This window comes from Chenopodium album, chromosome 6 (genome assembly GCF_948465745.1).
Source record: "Chenopodium album chromosome 6, dcCheAlbu1.1, whole genome shotgun sequence".
NCBI lineage: Eukaryota > Viridiplantae > Streptophyta > Magnoliopsida > Caryophyllales > Amaranthaceae > Chenopodium > Chenopodium album.
Window position 1 is genome coordinate 45,705,440 of NC_137839.1, and position 7,023 is coordinate 45,712,462.

A 7,023-nucleotide genomic window follows, 5' to 3' on the forward strand; every position below is an offset into this window, starting at 1 on the left:
AAGATCTCATTGGAAAGACCATCCGTAATGAGTAAAAAACATAGGATTTTACACGTAGGAAATTTGAGAAATATCTTTCACAACTAGGACCGAAATAACACCGCGTGAAACTGGAAAATTTTATCGAGCACAGAAAGCTGCCGAGGCATGTGAGAAGTAGCACCAGAGGCCAGAGCTTGGCGCCAGCATTTTAGTCGTAGCGCCAGACGCCAGTATTGGCGCCAGGCGCTACAGTTAAAAGCTGGCGCCAGTCTCTGATTGCTGGCGCCAATTTCCCCCAATACCGATCCAGAAATATGCGCTCTAATTTCGACCGGTTTTTCGTATTGTTTGCACGATCCTACTTCCTGATTGAATTTTTTCTCACTTTTCTGAAACCCATATGTGTTCTACATATGGACATAACCCTCTGGGAATTCATTCTCCATCTACCCAATTGAACGCTCCGTGCAACAAAGGGTACATCCGAGATTGTTGAATTCACCAAACCATGGAAGCGAGTTTTTTCTAAAACTCGCGGTGTCCCATCCACTCGCGCCAACCCTTCACGGTTAGGCTTCCGCGTGGTGCATCCGGACAATTAACCATGGACCCTCTATTGACTAAACCATATCCTGAACTTTAGAGAACTAGAGCCATGGTTAGGTTGCAAACTTATTGCATCATATTGTGCCTACTTGACTAATTGTGCATTATTTGTTGTGCATACTCTATGTGATTTTTTCCTAACCGTTTGTTTGACTTGTGTTAAGACTAAATAAACTGATTAATGACTAAAGGAATTTTTTTAATTAAATAATTAATTAATTTGAGCTAATAAATAAACATAAAATCGAGTCATAGTTCCTTTAAGTCAACCCGGTTTTTTATTCCCGTATACTGCACAAACGTCAACTTGTTTTGGTCATAGCCGGAGTTCTAGGAAGAACTACGAGTCGTACAGCCTATGGATCTGTAGCCCCGAGTTTTATCTTTAATTTGGCGTTGGTTTCATCCAAATCATAGTCACAGATAAAAAGTTATGACTAAAATACCACGGTCTGTCCAGTTTAATGCATATACGTGAAGTCTTAACTAAGTCATTAATTGAGTCTAGTCACATAGTCTAGCCGCATAATAATGACACGAGTCTTAACATGTCACCTACACTCACTAGTCCTAGCACACACTTTGAGTATATGTCACCATGACCATGTCTTAGTTCCATGCATGAGTCGGTCTTTTTCGTCATTTGAGTTGGGGGGTACATTATATTCCTAATTCTTCATATCCCCCCATCTACATCATTCTTCTTCACATTCTATTCCAATCTTTCTTCACCTCCTCCATCCATTTCATGTTTAATAAAGCTTGAGTCTAATAATTAATAATAAATATCCCTAATTTCCTTTTCCACAGTACTTGGTCGAGGAGAGAAGGGCGATTAATCAAGGACAACCTCTTTATTCAGGTCTCGTTTTTTGATAAACCGATTCGTCAAAAGAGGAAGGCTAAGAAGATAATGGCAAGTCAAGAAGAAGTCAATGAGCTTAGGAACCAACTGGTTACCGTGACTGAGACACTGAAGCTCCTTACACTCAAGATCAATGATCCCGTGAAGCAATAACAGATAGACCTCATGCAAGAGAGTCTAAGCAAGCTATCTAGTGACTACAAATTTCAGGGCATGAGTTCACAAGGGTTCTCGCTGGACTAGGAACTTCTTCCGCATAAGTTCAACGCCACTGACATCCCTAAATTCAAGGCAACAGATAACCCTTACTTCCATTTAAGAGCTTTCGAAACCATAATGAGTATTAAGGGTATCGATAAGAAGGTTTTCCCCTCTCTGTTCTCACTATCTCTTGAAACCGTTTGCCAACAATGGTACTTCTCCCTAGACAAGGAGAAAACCTCTACCTGGGAATCGATAGTAAACGCTTTCATTGACAGGTACAAGTGCAATATTCAATTTGAAACCGATCATAGACAACTTGAGATGCTAAGACAAAAAGAGAATGAAGGTTTTACTTCTTTCTTTAATAAGTGGAGAGAAACTTCCGCTAAGATTATTGAGGTCCCCACCGAAAAGGAGTCTGTGAGGATGTTTATCAAGAATCTCCAAGAGAAGTATTCGAAGCATTTAAAATATCAACACAATCTGAATACTTTCAAGGCCGTTTATGACATCGGAATTGAAATCGAAGATGACCTTGCAAAGCAAAAAGCTACTAACAATAGTAACCACGGTGGCTGGAAAGGAAAGAAGAACGACAATCCTTCTTCTTCCGAAAACGCCCACTCTAGTAACAATGTTAGTACCTTTGATCTCAGTGAAGTTTTAGCCATGGATAACCAAGGGTCTAAGAAGCAACTAAGGAAAAACTTCACCCCCATTGGGATGAGCTACGATACTACCTTCGATCGACTCCATGCCAAAGGACTCATTAGTTATTACTCCCATTGGACCTATTCAAGATCCCGCACCTGAAAAGAGATTGCCTAGTTGGAATCCAGACGAACACTGCAAGTACCATCAAGGTAGGGGTCATACTACTGAGAGCTGTTGGAAGCTAAAGGAGGCTATCCAACATTTTATTGATAATAACAAGCTTCCCATGCCTCCAGTTAACAAGAAGAGCGAGTGATGATAAAGCAAACAACACAAGACAAGAGGCGAGCTTCAACGACAAGATTTCGTGACCTCTTTTTTCTATTTCTTTTTTATTTACCCTTTCCCCAATAAGTCTAGCATAGGCATCTTTTTATTCTCCTTAGATTTATTTTGTAGGATCCTTATATATTTTCTTATAATAAAATGAGCATTTATTTCCTTATATATGATCATTTCATTATATTGCACAAAAAAAAAAAAAAAAAAAAAAATCCATATCGAATTAAGCACAAGGTATACCAATGATTTAAGGCACCCCTTGTAGCCACATCATATCTCCTTTCACCTTTCTAATTTACAATCCTTTCTTCATAAACCACTTTGAGCCTCGTCTAACGATAGACCTTTCTTTTTTCAACCTACATCTACCTAACCTCGGGATGGGATGGTGTGTAACTTATGCAATTCTAAAAAGGCTTGAGTGATATCAAAAGATCAAAATAAAAATAAGCAAAAATAAAATAATCATAAAAGTGTAGAAAAGGGTAAGTGTTCCAATGTCTTTGATATGAAAATATCTTCGATAAGAACACGTCTCAGATTGCGTCTCTTATCGAGTGCTCGGTACCGTGCCTGAGAAACATGAATTCCAAGTGAGTGATAGACCGCATGATCGGGATTGCCCACGCTTATAAAAATAAAATAGATGCTAAAGCAAAAGATAAAAGAGAGCTAAAAAAGAGTAGAAACTTAAGCATAAAAATATAAAGATTCGAAAGCGAGGTTGCACACCTTGGGGGCTTAGCTAGGGTCTTGAGCCTTTATCCCCTTCTTCTTTCAAACCTTTAGCCTAACCACGTTGCAACCCTTAAAAAGACCTTTTTGAGGTATACACACACTTGTGCGAGGTTCGGCTAGAGCTACGTTCGGCCTGATTCCTAACGGATACGTAGGCAACCTCACATTGAGGTGCGGCCGTAATAAAAATGCATTCATATTCACATTCACACACTTACACTATGATCATACCTAGGAATTTCCAGTGCTCACCCCTTTTCACGTAGAGCTAGACTTGGGGGCTTGATCCCTACATCATTAGCTTACCTAGCCTAAGAGTCACCACCATTTGACTCTTTTCAATATATTTTTCCACACACTTAGCTCTTGTGGCCTAAATTTAGTGTCACTATCACACATATCACAGATACATGACCAAATACTTCCCTTAGGAACCCTTTGTCATGGAATCTTAACACAACGCTGAAGCATGCCTAGTCATATCAACATCACTCATCAATCATAATCATCATTGCATCACGAAGTATGAAGTGCTTAGCCTCCGTGCCTAAGTTACCTAAATGCTTTCATCATGGAGTCAACAGTTGAGATAGCCTAGGATGGATTAATCCTTGCACCTTGAGAGATAGTATCAAACAACATTTGACTAAGCTCATTCAACATGCACCTTCAAAACTTCGATTCTTTTTCGCGTCTTTCTTTTTCGGGAGAAAGTCGGTACCCTCCACAAAAATGACGGAAAATTTTTGCTTCGAGTCACACGTGTCATTTTACTTCGAGTCGAGTCAACCTCGAGTCAGTCAATCACAGAGAGTCAAGTTTATACCTTGAGTCGTGTCAAGTCGATGAGTCAAGCAATGCTAAACCTTAGGTCAACCCTAAGATAATTAAAGAGATTGGCAAAGTTCTATAGTAAAAAATAAATACAGGTGCAGCAGAATAGGGAAGACCCTACTCCAATTATTGGCGCTAGAAATATTTCAGCAGCGACAAAACAGCAATTTTGGGTTCCTTGGTACGCCAGTTAGCCCCTATAAGCAATTTGACATGATTGAGTAGTCGATTTGATTACAATCACAATAAGTGGTCGACCTGACGAAATATCGTCTCACTTAGCTTAAAGCGCCTAAGAATTGGCTCATCACGGAAACACCGACATACTGGTTTTAGCGGAAGCGAAGTTCAGGCGAGCTTTAGAGATCGACAAACGTTGGTCTTCGGAAATTTCTTCTTTAGAATATTATCGCAACAAACATTCAAGTATCGAAGCTCTTTGTTCAGAGACGCGTGAACATCTCCATCAAAGCTCTTTTGTTCAGAGACACGTGGACATATCATCAAAGATCTCCTATTTTCAAGCTCTATTGTTCAGAGACGCGTGGACATAACAAAAAAAAAGGGATCTCTTTGTTCAGAGACGAGTGAACATCGAAATAGCAAGACGACATTCACTAAGATTGTGGAAGTTGTCACCAAAGATTTGAGAAGATAGCACGAGATGGGCGGTCTTCGACGACATTCGCTAAGATTGTGGAGGTTGTCACCCAAGATTTGAGAAGATAGCACGAGATGGGCAGTCTTTGACGACTTTTGCTATGATTGGAAAGGTTGTCACTATGATTCAAGAGAAGGCTCGAGATGTAGCAACATTGATCGACGGCATTCCCTAGATTGTGGAAGATCCTCAAAACAAGCAGCAAGATGGCGTTCCATAGATTGTGGAAAGTTGTCAAAAAGCAACTGAAGGTGATTTCAAGAGAAATAATCTTCGATAGTATTCCCTTGGATGTGGAATACTATCATAGCGGAGGAGGATCGTTTTAGGCGAAGAAATCTTCTAATTTGGAAGCAGTTACGGGCGTAGAGGTTTTCAAGCGGGATGGCATTCTCTAGCTTGCAGGAGGTCATCAAAACAACAGTAAAGCAGCAGCAAATCGGTTACTTTCAGAGACGTGTGCTCGACGGTGCAAGAAACGCATTTCTTAACTCTTTTATCTGTTTGACTAACGCTAGTTTTGCAGGTATCGGCGTTACAAGAGTGGTTTAGGATCGCAGAACGTTCTAAATCATTCTTCGTCCCTATCGATACTTTGACTTTTGTTTTCAAAACTTGCGTTTCTCCAAACTCAATCAAAGTGGGGGCTTCTGTAGACACCCATTTGTGTCTCCCCAAAACCAAACCCAGTGATGAGTACCTTTCATGCGAATCATAATCGAATGAAGTGAAAGTGTGGAAAGTCTAGTGTTGCGGATATTTTTAATTTCTTTTCTCTTCTCTCTGTTTTTGAAAATTTATTTTAAGAAAACAGACAATCCAGTTTGGTTGGTCCATGATATGGGTCCAATAATAGTGTAGTTGGGTGGGGCTTGACAAGAGCTTTCCAACGATATATTATAAGCCCAATTCCGATGAATATTGAGGAAGTTATGGCCAATTTACTAAACTGGGCCCGGTTTGAACCTTATATGCGGCCCAATGATCTAGGGGAAGGCCTAATATGATTTATCATTCCTAATGCAATTAGGAATGGTTTTAGTCTTCTAGATTCTTCTAGAAGGTTCTTTTCATTCCTAATTCAATTAGCATTGATAAATTGACTTTTGTTGACTTTTTAGAGTTTTAATTAAAATCAAATAGCATTTTTGAGGGAAATATACGATTTTATCCTCCTGTACGGCGAAACTTATCTGATTTGAGAAAAGCGCGTCGAAAACAAGCTTGGCACTTGACTCCAGGCATTGGCGCCTGGATTTAGGCCTGGCGCCTGGCGCCAGTTAGCCAGGGTTGGCGCCAGCTCTGTTTTTTGTGCGCCCATACTCTGTTTTGTTAATTTTATTTTTTTGGCTGATTTTCTCTATAAATAACGTCGTAAAAACTCCGTTTTCATTCACCAATTCTCATCAACAATTAGTTTTAATTAATATTCACCTACAATCAGTTTTCATTCAATTAATTCTCTCATTATCTTCTTTAATCATTCATAATCTTTCTTTCTTTCTCTTTTCTAAACTAGTTTTTATATAAAAAATTCCGCATTCGGAAGATCTAGAAACACCTAGCCATATTCGAAGTTGCCTTCGCCCTAGACGTGAAAGGTTTAATTTCTAAGGGTTTGGTCCCAAATCTCTCTTTCAATTATTTAATTTAATTGTTGTTTTATTATTTTTCTTGAAGTTACTAACGTGTGTATTTTGTTATTAGAAAGAGGTACGAGACATCAAAGTAAGTACTTTAAAGGTTTTAATTGATATTATGATGTAGAAATCATGTTTATATTGTTATTATGATATTCCTAGTATCATGTTTAGGGAAAATGTTATAATATCAAATATGCTTAATATGATTGTTGCGATGCTTCCTATGTTCTTCCTAATATTTATGATTGTTAGTATCATGTTAGGGTTAAAGATTTGATTTTTATTGCTTAGTGACATGCTAGGATTTGTTATTAATCTTGTTAGTATCATGCCTAGGATCTTGCTGTTATTATGCTTTAATATTAACATGAATATGATTATGATTATAATTGTTATAATTTATGATGATTATGAATATTATTATTATTATTATTATTATTATTTTGATGATGATTATTTTATTTATGATTATTATTATGACTATTATAATGATT